Genomic DNA, 13,333 nt, shown 5'->3' with positions numbered 1-13,333 from the left:
AGAAAAATAAGGAGTTGGTATTAAAACCCATGGAGAAGAAACAAAAACTTTAAGGTTCGCCGATGACATTGTAATTCTTTCACAGACAGCAAAGGACTGGGAAGAGCAGTTGAACGGAATGGACAGTGTCTTGAAAGGAGGATATAAGATGAACATCAACAAAAACAAAACGAGGATAATGGAATGTAGTCGAATTAAGTGGGGTGATGCTGAGGGAATTAGGTTAGGAAATGAGACACTTAAAGTAGTAAAGGAGTTTTGCTATTTGGGGAGCAAAATAACTGATGATGGCCGAAGTAGAGAGGATATAAAATGTAGACTAGCAATGGCAAGGAAAGCGTTTCTGAAGAAGAGAAATTTGTTAACATCGAGTATAGATTTAAGTGCCAGGAAGTCGTTTCTGTAGCCATGTATGGAAGTGAAACATGGACGATAAATAGTTTGGACTAGAAGAGAATAGAAGCTTGCGAAATGTGGTGCTACAGAAGAATGCTGAAGATTAGATGGGAGGAGGTATTGAATAGAATTGGGGAGAAGAGGAGTTTGTGGCACAACTTGACAAGATGAAGGGACCGCTTGGTAGGACATGTTCTGAGGCATGAAGGGATCACAAATTTAGCATTGGAGGGCAGCGTTGAGGGTAAAAATCGTATAGGGAGACCAAGAGATGAATACACTAAGCAGATTCAAAAGGATGTAGGTTGCAGTAAGTACTGGGAGATGTAGAAGCTTGCACAGAATAGAGTAGCATGGAGCTGCATCAAATCGGTCTCAGGACTGAAGACCACAACAACAACAACAACAACAACAACATCAAAGGTAGCAAGAAAACTAATGATTCTACCAATTCATTCAGGTCATTCCAGTTGGTTTAGTCGATACCTTCTGGCGATTTGTTAGATAGTGTCTCCCATTCGTGAATGACATCGTCCAGATCATAATCATCCTCTTCATCTGTATCTTCATCTTCACCGTAACCATCCTCTTCATTTGCATTGTAATCCTCTTCTTATTTTACTTCTATTTATCCACCTTCGGCTTTAATAAATAGTTTTCTTTGACATTAACAGCTTCACCTTCTTCTTTCAGAATAACTGTCTGTCTTGAATCAGTCTCTGAGAATTGAGTCTGATGTGAAGTTGAAGTGCTTGCTTCTTGAATCGCATCTTCTCTTCTGACAAAACCTGACGAAATTTTTTGCGCCCAACAATTGGCACAGCTGTATTAGGGCCTGAAATTGCATTCTCTCCCATGTCATCATCTCTCAATAACGATCCACCCATATTATCTAACGGAGGCTTAGGGATATGCACGCCGGCCGGAGTGGCCGAGCGGTTCTAGGCGCTACAGTCTGGAACCGCGCTACCGCTACAGTAGCAGGTTCGAATCCTGCCTCGGGCATGGTTGTGTGTGATGTCCTTAGGTTAGTTAGGTTTAAGTAGTTCTAAGTTCTAGGAGACTCACGACCTCAGACATTAACTCACATAGTGCTCAGAGCCAAAGATATGCACGTATTTATAGCCTCTATTGGAATTCATCGTCTGTGGGAGAGATATAATTGCTTATGAGCATTGGCAACCTTGCGTATTTTAGCATATTTTGAAGCTCTTGTGTTGTGTAACAACAGATAATTCTACCTCACAATGTAAATTATTAACTCGTCTCCATCGACATCTGCTGGCGAATACCCAGTCAGCCATATTTATGGTTTTACTTCAGATTTTATGCCATATGTATAGTATCACATGTTCCGTTAGTGGTTCAACAAAAAACGATGCTGCCAGTTTAGCCCCTATCTCTGCTATACTTTTATTTTGTGACTCGTCATCTTCATTTTTATCATCATCACAATCATCGTATTATCATGATCGCTATCTTCCACACCATAATCTTCTTCTTCTTCTTCTCCTCTTCCTCGTCATATTCATCCTCCAATATCTCTTCCTTCTGCTTTCATAAATACGTTTTGGTCTGTCGTCTCCTTTCGAAATATCTGCTCCAATCTCTGTATGGTTGAGAAATACATTTACCAGTACAGAGTCGGCTTCTACTTGCCTATTCTGTAGCAACGCGTTTGCTGAAAATATTTCGCCGAGAGTTCAAAATCCAACTTCTAAACACTAATCTTTCGTGCAACGGAATTGAGAGGCATATTGGCAATCGCAATGATCAATCAACATATGAACTGATTACAAGCAAACATCTCAATTAAAAAAAAAGTTAATATCTACTTTGCATGACAAGAAAACGTAATACACTATCATCATCATCATCTTGGACAGTTTCCAGCCACTGGCTGGGTCTGTCGGGAACACAAGCCTCTCCATCATGTTCTGTCTTTCCACCATTCCCCCTCTTCCACCTTCGTCCAGTTCTCTCCTCTTCTCGTCACACATTCCTTCACTCCCTTCACCCATCTATCTCTTGGTCTTCCTCTGGGCCTCTTCCCCTCCAGTTGCAGATCAAATACAGCAAGTATCAGATGCAATTGGAGATCATAAAATGAAAGCAGTGCTTTTTGCCGATGACCTGATGTTATAGGGAAATTGCGAGAAGGAGGTGCAAGAGCAGTTAGATGTGTGGGAGGCAACGGCAGCACAATATGGAATGCATTTCTCTGCAAAGAAAAGTGAAATAATTGTCACAACAAGGAAGAAGAATAGGCCAAATGTGGATATAACTTGTGGAGGGGAAAAACTACAAGTGGTAGAGAACTTCAAGTACCTGGGAAGCATGATTGAAAGTAAGGGGGGAAACGCAATGGAAATAAATGAAAGGTGCAGAAAAGCAGGGCAGTTCCACAAATGCATTAGGGGGCTTATTTGGAGCAAGGAGGTGCCACAGAAATCCAAGGGAATTATATACCGAACCTACTTTGTCCCCATATTGACATACGGAAGTGAGACATGGGTAATGCACAAAAGCGACAAAAGTAGAATACAGGCTAGTGAAATGAAGTTCCAGAGGAGCAGGTTGAGTGTAACAAGACGAGACAGATTGCGAAATGTGTATGTGAGGGAAAGACTAAAGGAGAAACCAGTATAGGACAGGATAGAAAAATCAAGACTCCAGTGGTAATACACTATAAGAACCTAAAAGCACTTGCATAACAAACGGGTATTGGCAAAGCTTCACCAGATACTGTCATTCCGTCCACCTAGGGCACTTACTTTAGAGTTCACAGTCATCCTTAGGCACCAGTTTGACAGAGGTGTGTGTGTGTGTGTGTGTGTGTGTGTGTGTGTGTGTGTGTGTGTGTGTGTCTGGGAAGGGGGGTGACAAACTTTCTGTGCTACAAGATAAAACTAATACCCTAGCATGGAGTCACTATAATGTTTGGCCGACTTTGATATCGGCTTAGAGACAAATTTAGATATGGGAATAACTATGTTTACTTTGGTGATTCTGGTCAACAAGTGCAAAAAAATGTTCAAATGGGTGTGAAATCTTATGGGACTTAACTGCTAAGGTCATCAGTCTCTAATCTTACACACTACTTAACCTAAATTATCCTAAGGACAAACACACACATCCATGCCCGAGGGAGGACTCGAACCTCCGCCGGGACCAGCCGCACCGTCCATGACTGCAGCGCCCTAGACCGGTAAGTTAGATCAGCTGCATGGGCCATGTGTGTTTTGTGCGGCATGCGTTTCATACTACGCTGAGCCGAGAGTCGATGCATTGAATGTCAGCAAGACAAGGCTAGTCAGAACAAGTAATAAGCTCAGTCAGCGAGTTCAGTTTTGATGACGTCCTGTCTGCCTACCTTGGTACACTTGACAAGAATCATATAACAATTTATGTGTGTAAAATAATTAATCTGAGGCTCCGTTGTGCCTTACACCACCTATATTACAGAAATCGAAGTTTGCACCGATGTAAGTGCTGATTTATGTAATCTTTGCGCAAATACTTCTGAACATGGAGCAAATAGAAGTTTAAAGTTTTCGGATGCTTTTTGGGCAACAAAGACGGCTGCATTGTGATTGGCTGTCTGATTTGAATGGTCTGTAAAGTATTACACTCTGATTGGAGGAAAGGGGTAGAGAGAAGGCAAGGTGGAAGTGTTACAAAGTACAAGTAAATTAGTTCCAACATCTCTGATTTTTTTTTTTTCTTTTTACAGTCGTATTGACCAACTAGGATCACGTTAACAACTTCAGTTCCTCTTCCTCCTTTGTTGTTGTTTCCTATTTTTCCAGTATTCCCTCATTTTCTCCCCATGAAGTCTCTTCCTTTCTTCTGTGCATGTTGTTCCCGATTTTTTATTTCTTCTGCTTTGAAAGCCTTCCAAATTTAGTATATTGTTTTTAAAACGGTTTCTTTCTGCTATTTCTGATTCTTTGATGTTGTTTCTTTCAAGATCTTTTCTTACTTCTGTAATCCATGCTACTGTCGATTTCTTCTTCCAGAGATATAGGAGTATTTGTTTTGTTAGTCTATATCCATACATTCGGTAGAGATGTCCAAAAAAGGTTAATCTTCGTTTGGCTATTACTTCAGAAATTTTCTCTATATTTTTTGTAGATCTCCTCATTACTTCTTATTTTCCAACCATCTGCAGTTTTGATTGCACCCATTATTTTTCTAATAATCCTTCTTTCTAGTACCTCTAGTTTGTCCATCTTATAGTTCATCGTTAGGCATTCAGATCCATATAAACATTCTGGTCGTACCACTGTGGTGTAGTGTTTCAGTTTTGTTTTTCTAGATATACATTTCTTGTTGTAAATATTTTTGGTCAAACCATATGCTCTTTTCATTTTGTTAATTCTTACATCTATTGCAGATTTTTCTAGTCCATTCTGTTGTATATTTTCTCCAAGATATTTAAATTTCTTTACTCGCTCTATTTAACCTATTTGCTTTTCTGTGTATTTTGGTGCATTTTTTATATTTGTCATGTATTTTGTTTCTTCAGCTGAAATTTTGAGACCAGTTCTGTTTGCTAATTTTTCCAGAATGTTTATTTGAGTAACTTTTTCTGTCCGGTTTTCTGAAAGTATTGCGAAATCATCCGCAAAAGCCAAACAGTTTACCTTAATTCCATTTGTTTTCCTTCCCAGAGTTATTGGTTCAATTTTGTGATTTTTTAGCTCCGAATTCCAGATTCTTACAATTTTTTCTAGAACACAGTTAAACAGTAAAGGTGATAAACCGTCACCTTGTCTAACACCAGTTTTTATTTCAAAAAGCTGAGATACTTCTCCGATAAATTTGACTTTAGATACTGTACTTGTTAGTGTTTCACGAATTATGTTTGCTAGTTTTGATTTAACACCAAATTCTCTAATGACTTTATCTATCGTTTCTCTGTCTATACAGTCAAATGCTTTGTTGAAATCTATAAATGACACTAGTATTGGTTTGCTGGTTAACATTCTTTGGCGAATTATTGACTTTAAGTTAAAAATTTGTTCTGCACAGGATCTTCCCTTTCGAAAACCACCCTGATATTCTCCTATTTGTTTGTTTTTTATCCATCTTTAATTTTACATCTGCTGCCATCCGCCATCTTCAGTTTTTAAATTTCCCGGCCTTCTGATGACGTCATACATTCAAGGTCACTGACTTAATGCGTTCAAGGTTACTGACGTCAAAGCAAAAATGTCCTTACCGCGGCCCGAAGCTAGGACCTCTTGATCGAACTCAGGGCTGACGTGCGGTCTGCAGTCGCCATTGTATCCTACAATACCTCCAAAACGCAACACCACATCCTCCATACTCCCCTGTTTGCACTATAAGTGATGGAAGGTGATGTTGTCCAAACATCTGTCACACCCAGACTCTTGCATCCCATCCCAGTGGTGTCGTTCCCTACACCCCCTCAAGCACCGCTTAGCATTAATTACAGAAATGTTCGGCTCATAAGCAGCTGCTCGACCCTTGTACCTCCCTCTTTTTAACTCGCTACGCACAGTCATTGTGCTAACTCGACTGCTGGCAGCACTTTCGAACTCACGAGTGATTCTTTTAGCTGATTTCATGCTATGTTTTACAACCACCCTTCACAATTTTCGGCGGTCCCTGTCCGTCAGTATGTGGGGCTCGCGTTGTATCGGTTTATTAGTGGTTGTTCCTACGCGTTTTCGCTTCACAGTCACTTTACTCTACTCCATTCACCGAAACAAGAGACCTACTGTAAACACGGCAAGGCGCGTGACCACAGCACTGCCGTCGAGGAGTGTACAAGGCAGGGGCGTCAGAAATTAAAAAATGAAGGTCGTGTTTTTCATAATTTGGCACCTGAACATGATAAAGTGACACTTTTTTTCTACATTACATTAAAATTTATTGTCACTGAAAAAAGAAATATTTAAGCTTTCGGGAATAGTTGTTTTTTCGCGTTACTCTATATTTATCACGCCATATCTCCTAAACTGTGTGTCGCACAGCAAAATAATTTTATAATTGCCTTCAGTACTATATGTTGATGACGTCTGCAAATTTTGTGCCCAATAGAGTCAGAAATAGTGAAGTAATAAATTAAAATCTCGCGTCTGATGCAGAACTTTTACCAAATCATCATCCGAAATATAGTAAGCGACAAACTTTTCCCCTTTAAATTTTTTTGTGGGGGTGTAAGCGAGAAAAGTTTCAGAAAGGTTTGAATTTAATTTTGTAGTTTGTTCGAATGCGATGGGTGCAACCGTTTGTCCTTTATGAGCGATACGTTGTGCGGTTCGCAGGCGCGGCGCTCAGTCAGTGTGGCCGTCTCAGTTGCAGGTGTGAGCTCGTTAGTGGCTGTTGTACAGCGGCGATTTCAGGATACCTTAAGTTCATCTGTAAAGACGCTTGAAAGACTAGTTGTTGATTATTAGAGTAAGTATATGTGTTTGTAGTCACGCTGAGCATTCACTGTTTATGTGCGCATTCAATAGCATCCCATGTTTCGAAAACAGCTGCAGCTACAGGTGTTGGACGTTCTTCAGTGTATCGTGTGATGAGTACAAGGCCACACACTCTTTGAAGTCTCCCAAGAAAGGAAAATTACGACAGAAACTTTCTGAAAGTGTTGATGACTTCGATAGGAATGTGATACGAAGAAAAGCACACGATTTTTTCTTTTTTTTTCGTAACGAATTGCCAACAATTGACAAAGTGCTTACAGTCGTGAACGAAGATGCAGATCTGGGCAATTTTCGGAGAACTACATTTTATAAGTTATTGAGGGAAATGAATTTCAAATATTTCCGGCGTGGGCGCGATAGCATGCTAATAGACAGGGATGACGTCATTTTATGGAGGCGGCGTTATCTTCGAATCATTAAACGGTTGAGAGATGAAGGCAGACCCATTTACTATTTGGACGAGAAGTGGGTGAACGCAGGACATACCCGAAGTTACGTCTGGGTAGATGACACTATAAATTCCTCAAAACAAGCGTTTCTGTCCGGATTATCCACCGGAAGCAAGGGCCCATCAGTTAAAGGGAAACGTCTGATTATCGCACACATTGGCTGCAAAGCAGGGTTCGTTGAAGGATGTTTGTGGACTTTCGAATCCAAGAAAAGTGAAGATTATGGTGAGGAGATGTGCGCCGAAACCTTCGAGAAGTCGTTTCAAGATGTTTTTCCTCGGCTTCAGGAAAATGCAGTTATTGTTCTTGATAGCGCGCCGTACCATTCTCGGAGAAAAGAAAAAGTTCCCAATGCGAATTCCAATAAGCACGAAATATCAGAGTGGCTAAAATCTAAAAACATCGATTTCGAAGACAGTATGTTGAAGAAAAAACGTTTAGATATAGTTAAAAATCACAGAATAGCGCACAACGAATATGCAATAAATGAAATGGCGAAGAATGCGGGGAAAGCTGTTCTCAGAATTCCTCCGTACCACTGTGAATTAAACGCCATCGAGTTAGTGTGGGCCAGAATCAAAGGCTATGTTGCAGCGAAAAACAAAACATACAAAATGCCGAAAGTTAAAGTACTGCTAGAAGAAGCAGTAAGAACAGTGACTGCAGAGGATTGGAACAAGTGCGTACCCATGTCGTAGAAAAAGTGGAAAGTCAAATGTGGAAAACAGACTGCATTGTAGAGGAGAGAGAGGAGCGGTTTGTTATAAACCTCAATGAAAACAGTTCAAGTTCGGCAGAGTGAACATTGTTTCGTCCTTTATCATTATTATTACTGGTATTGTTATTAAAATTAACAATTAATTGTGTTTGAATGGAGTGTTTTGTTAGCAACCTGAATGAAAATAAATCTGCTTCGACAGAATGAACTCAGTTTAACATTATTTTAACAAATTGTTAAATTTATTTCGTACACTGTTGCCCAGGTTTTTCACGGTCCGCTGTGACAGCTCGGTAGCCAGCCGAACGCCGCCAGCTGCAAAGCGTGCGCCAAGGATTTTCCACACCCCTACGTATCACGTGAACACCGAATGCTATCTCTGGAAACGAGCGTAGTCGCTCACGGGACACTGTTTATGTTTCGTCCCAGCTGTGGGTGAATAGACTTTAGCAGTCGATTTGAGCAGCTTTAAAAGGGCTGAAATGTTCCAGGCGTATTTGTTACTTAGGTTACACATAGTGACTATAGTTCAATTATTTTGTCTTGGCCGCTCGCGCATGCCCGCCCAGACGCGGGAGATTGCTGCGTTGCCAGTTGCACGCGCCAAGAGAAGCAGCGCCATAGTATAGTATAGTATAGTTCGCAAACTTACGTTTAGGGGGGAGCGCGCAGTTTACGAAGTAAAGCAACCACGGCTGCATTAACCCTTTCGTTGCTACAGGGACGTGCTCCCCTCATTCCGCGCTGTGCGCGATTTTGTCATCACTGCACTGTTCGCCTGTGCAGACACATGGTGTTCCGACTGCTTTGACACACTTATCATTCGATTTCACAAAAGCTATTTGGCCCAAAAATTTGATTTTTACACATCTTCTTGACTGATACCTTCCCCCCATAAATGACTTAACTTTGTTTCAATGTTCAACGCAGTTATTGTGCAGCATTAAATGTAGTGAAACATTGCACGAAATTTTGAAGAGTTTGCAGAGGTAAAAGTCCACAGCGTGTACTGTACTTTCCGTATGGTCGATTTTAGTTGCCACTAGAAATTTCAAAAAATTACATTAAAACGAATAAAATTCTTGAAGTAAGACACTTCGATATTGTTTTTAAATAAAGAAAATATTAAGCACCAAATAAGGTTTGAACTCAGAACCTTTTGCTTAGCAGTCAAAAACCTTAACCACTACTCTAACCCAGATCATCATTCAATATAATTTTTGGAGGACTTTCTTTTATAGAAAGTCTGCTATCAAGACATTGCTTTTGTTCAGTTACTTTATTTATGACTGAACGTTTCTAAAACTGAAGACACTCGTCCGTGCTATGCACTGCAGTCGAGCTCTGGCAATGTCGTTCTCTGTTCATTGGCTGACTGCGTTTTGTGACATCAGATGCGCAGAACGAACCTAAACTCGGCCGCCGTCGTAAATTATGCGCACTTTACTCCACGTTGACAGTCATTCAGCTCTCTCAACTGACCCATTCTGCTGTTACAGCTTCTCTCCTGACGACACAACACTCCCCGCCAAAGCGGGTCCGCCCCTCGTGACAACTAGTGGTTCATTCCGCATTACATAGCGGTGTGCAGATACTTTTGATCGGCTAGTGTACACGATAAGTTGTGGTGAGCGGGGAGAGCTTGTGTTGCAGGTGGAGGTCGGTGGTGCTGATCAGCAAGGTGACGCTCCAGGACGCGGGCCGCTACGAGTGCCGAGCGGTTGTGCCCGGCACCTGCTCCGCGGCCAGCACTTCCACTGTGGTTACCGTCAGTGAGTACCTCTGCCTTTCTCAAGGGTGCGTCTGCACTTCTCACCGTCCCCAGTCCCTAAGCTTATCACCTCATATGCCGCTAACACTACCAATGTGACCACAACCAGTATGTACCAACCTGCTCCGCGGCCAGCACTTCCACTGTGGTTACCGTCAGTGAGTACCTCTGCCTTTCTTAAGGGTGCGCCTGCACTTCTCACCGTCCCCAGTCCCTAAGCTTATCACCTCATATGCCGCTAACACTACCAATGTGACCACAACCAGTATGTACCAACCTGCTCCGCAGCCAGCACTTCCACCGTGGTTACCGTCAGTGAGTACCTCTGCCTTTCTCAAGGGTGCGCCTGCACTTCTCACCGTCCCCAGTCCCTAAGCTTATCACCTCATATGCCGCTAACACTACCAATGTGACCACAACCAGTATGTACCAACCTGCTCCGCAGCCAGCACTTCCACCGTGGTTACCGTCAGTGAGTACCTCTGCCTTTCTCAAGGGTGCGCCTGCACTTCTCACCGTCCCCAGTCCCTAAGCTTATCACCTCATATGCCGCTAACACTACCAATGTGACCACAACCAGTATGTACCAACCTGCTCCGCAGCCAGCACTTCCACCGTGGTTACCGTCAGTGAGTACCTCTGCCTTTCTTAAGGGTGCGCCTGCACTTCTCACCGTCCCCAGTCCCTAAGCTTGTCACCTCATAAGCCGCTAACACTACCAATGTGACCACAACCAGTATGTACCAACCTGCTCCGCAGCCAGCACTTCCACCGTGGTTACCGTCAGTGAGTACCGCTGCCTTTCTCAAGGGTGCGTCTGCACTTCTCACCGTCCCCAGTCCCTAAGCTTATCACCTCATATGCCGCTAACACTACCAATGTGACCACAACCAGTATGTACCAACCTGCTCCGCAGCCAGCACTTCCACCGTGGTTACCGCCAGTGAGTACCTCTGCCTTTCTCAAGGGTGCGCCTGCACTTCTCACCGTCCCCAGTCCCTAAGCTTATCACCTCATATGCCGCTAACACTACCAATGTTACCACAACCAGTATGTACCAACCTGCTCCGCAGCCAGCACTTCCACTGTGGTTACCGTCAGTGAGTACCTCTGCATTTCTTAAGGGTGCGCCTGCACTTCTCACCATCCCCAGTCCCTAAGCTTATCACCTCATATGCCGCTAACACTACCAATGTGACCACAACCAGTATGTACCAACCTGCTCCGCAGCCAGCACTTCAACTGTGGTTACCGTCAGTGAGTACCGCTGCCTTTCTCAAGGGTGCGCCTGCACTTCTCACCGTCCCCAGTCCCTAAGCTTATCACCTCATATGCCGCTAACACTACCAATGTTACCACAACCAGTATGTACCAACCTGCTCCGCAGCCAGCACTTCCACTGTGGTTACCGTCAGTGAGTACCTCTGCCTTTCTCAAGGGTGCGCCTGCACTTCTCACTGTCCCCAGTCCCTAAGCTTATCACCTCATATGCCGCTAACACTACCAATGTGACCACAACCAGTATGTACCAACCTGCTCCGCAGCCAGCACTTCCACTGTGGTTACCGTCAGTGAGTACCTCTGCCTTTCTTAAGGGTGCGCCTGCACTTCTCACCGTCCCCAGTCCCTAAGCTTATCACCTCATATGCCGCTAACACTACCAATGTTACCACAACCAGTATGTACCAACCTGCTCCGCAGCCAGCACTTCCACTGTGGTTACCGTCAGTGAGTACCTCTGCCTTTCTCAAGGGTGCGCCTGCACTTCTCACCGTCCCCAGTCCCTAAGCTTATCACCTCATATGCCGCTAACACTACCAATGTGACCACAACCAGTATGTACCAACCTGCTCCGCAGCCAGCACTTCCACCGTGGTTACCGTCAGTGAGTACCTCTGCCTTTCTCAAGGGTGCGCCTGCACTTCTCACCGTCCCCAGTCCCTAAGCTTATCACCTCATATGCCGCTAACACTACCAATGTTACCACAACCAGTATGTACCAACCTGCTCCGCAGCCAGCACTTCCACCGTGGTTACCGTCAGTGAGTACCTCTGCCTTTCTCAAGGGTGCGCCTGCACTTCTCACTGTCCCCAGTCCCTAAGCTTATCACCTCATATGCCGCTAACACTACCAATGTGACCACAACCAGTATGTACCAACCTGCTCCGCAGCCAGCACTTCCACTGTGGTTACCGTCAGTGAGTACCTCTGCCTTTCTTAAGGGTGCGCCTGCACTTCTCACCGTCCCCAGTCCCTAAGCTTATCACCTCATATGCCGCTAACACTACCAATGTTACCACAACCAGTATGTACCAACCTGCTCCGCAGCCAGCACTTCCACTGTGGTTACCGTCAGTGAGTACCTCTGCCTTTCTCAAGGGTGCGCCTGCACTTCTCACCGTCCCCAGTCCCTAAGCTTATCACCTCATATGCCGCTAACACTACCAATGTGACCACAACCAGTATGTACCAACCTGCTCCGCAGCCAGCACTTCCACTGTGGTTACCGTCAGTGAGTACCTCTGCCTTTCTCAAGGGTGCGCCTGCACTTCTCACTGTCCCCAGTCCCTAAGCTTCTCACCTCATATGCCGCTAACACTACCAATGTGACCACAACCAGTATGTACCAACCTGCTCCGCAGCCAGCAGTTCCACTGTGGTTACCGTCAGTGAGTACCTCTGCCTTTCTCATGGGTGCGCCTGCACTTCTCACCGTCCCCAGTCCCTAAGCTTATCACCTCATATGCCGCTAACACTACCAATGTTACCACAACCAGTATGTACCAACCTGCTCCGCAGCCAGCACTTCCACCGTGGTTACCGCCAGTGAGTACCTCTGCCTTTCTCAAGGGTGCGCCTGCACTTCTCACTGTCCCCAGTCCCTAAGCTTATCACCTCATATGCCGCTAACACTACCAATGTGACCACAACCAGTATGTACCAAAGTATTCCATAACGTGCTTATCGTATGCAGTCCTCCTTCCTTCACTCCGTACTCTGCGCATAAGCCACTTACGCTTCATAGAAGTTCATTTCAGTGTTCTATATACATCGATATGGTGGTCAACTGTGGTCCTGAAAAGCACCAAGATGATGTCGCTGGATAGCGCACAAAAATGGTCTACCTCAGGGAAGCGTCTTGGCTCCACTTCTCTTCAACATCTATACCAACAACCAGCCATTGACCCCAGGCACAAGGAGATTCTTATATGCAGATGACCTAGCCCTTGCTACGCAGAGCTCATGCTTTGAAAGAGTGGAAAGAAACCTGACAACATCACTTAGAACACTGTCAAGCTAGTACAATCGGAACTAACTCAGACCAAACCCTTCGAAGACACAAGTGTGTGCCTTTCATTTAAGGAACAGGGAAGATAATCGTGAGCTACATATTGCATGGTCAGTCATCCAACTCCAGCATCATCACGCACCTAAATACTTGGGAGTCACTCTCGATAGAACTCAGACATCAAAACTCACTGCAAGAACACCAAAATGAAAATCTCCGCTCGAAACAACCTAATTCGCAAACTAGCGGGG

At 44.1% G+C, this 13,333-nt stretch overlaps 1 protein-coding gene across 1 annotated transcript in view; it reads left to right on the top strand.

Moving 5' to 3' along the window:
• LOC126203774 (uncharacterized) overlaps positions 1 to 13,333 on the top strand; it is a 185,808-nt gene that overhangs the window by 41,320 nt on the left and 131,155 nt on the right. Inside the window, exon 2 of the mRNA XM_049938142.1 lies at positions 9,675 to 9,793. The gene's annotated coding sequence lies outside the window, so the exon portion shown is untranslated. The remainder of the gene's footprint in view (positions 1 to 9,674; positions 9,794 to 13,333) is intronic.

The sequence above is a fragment of the Schistocerca nitens genome, chromosome 9 (assembly GCF_023898315.1).
Source record: "Schistocerca nitens isolate TAMUIC-IGC-003100 chromosome 9, iqSchNite1.1, whole genome shotgun sequence".
Classification (NCBI taxonomy): domain Eukaryota; kingdom Metazoa; phylum Arthropoda; class Insecta; order Orthoptera; family Acrididae; genus Schistocerca; species Schistocerca nitens.
This window is presented reverse-complemented; position numbering and strand designations above follow the sequence as displayed.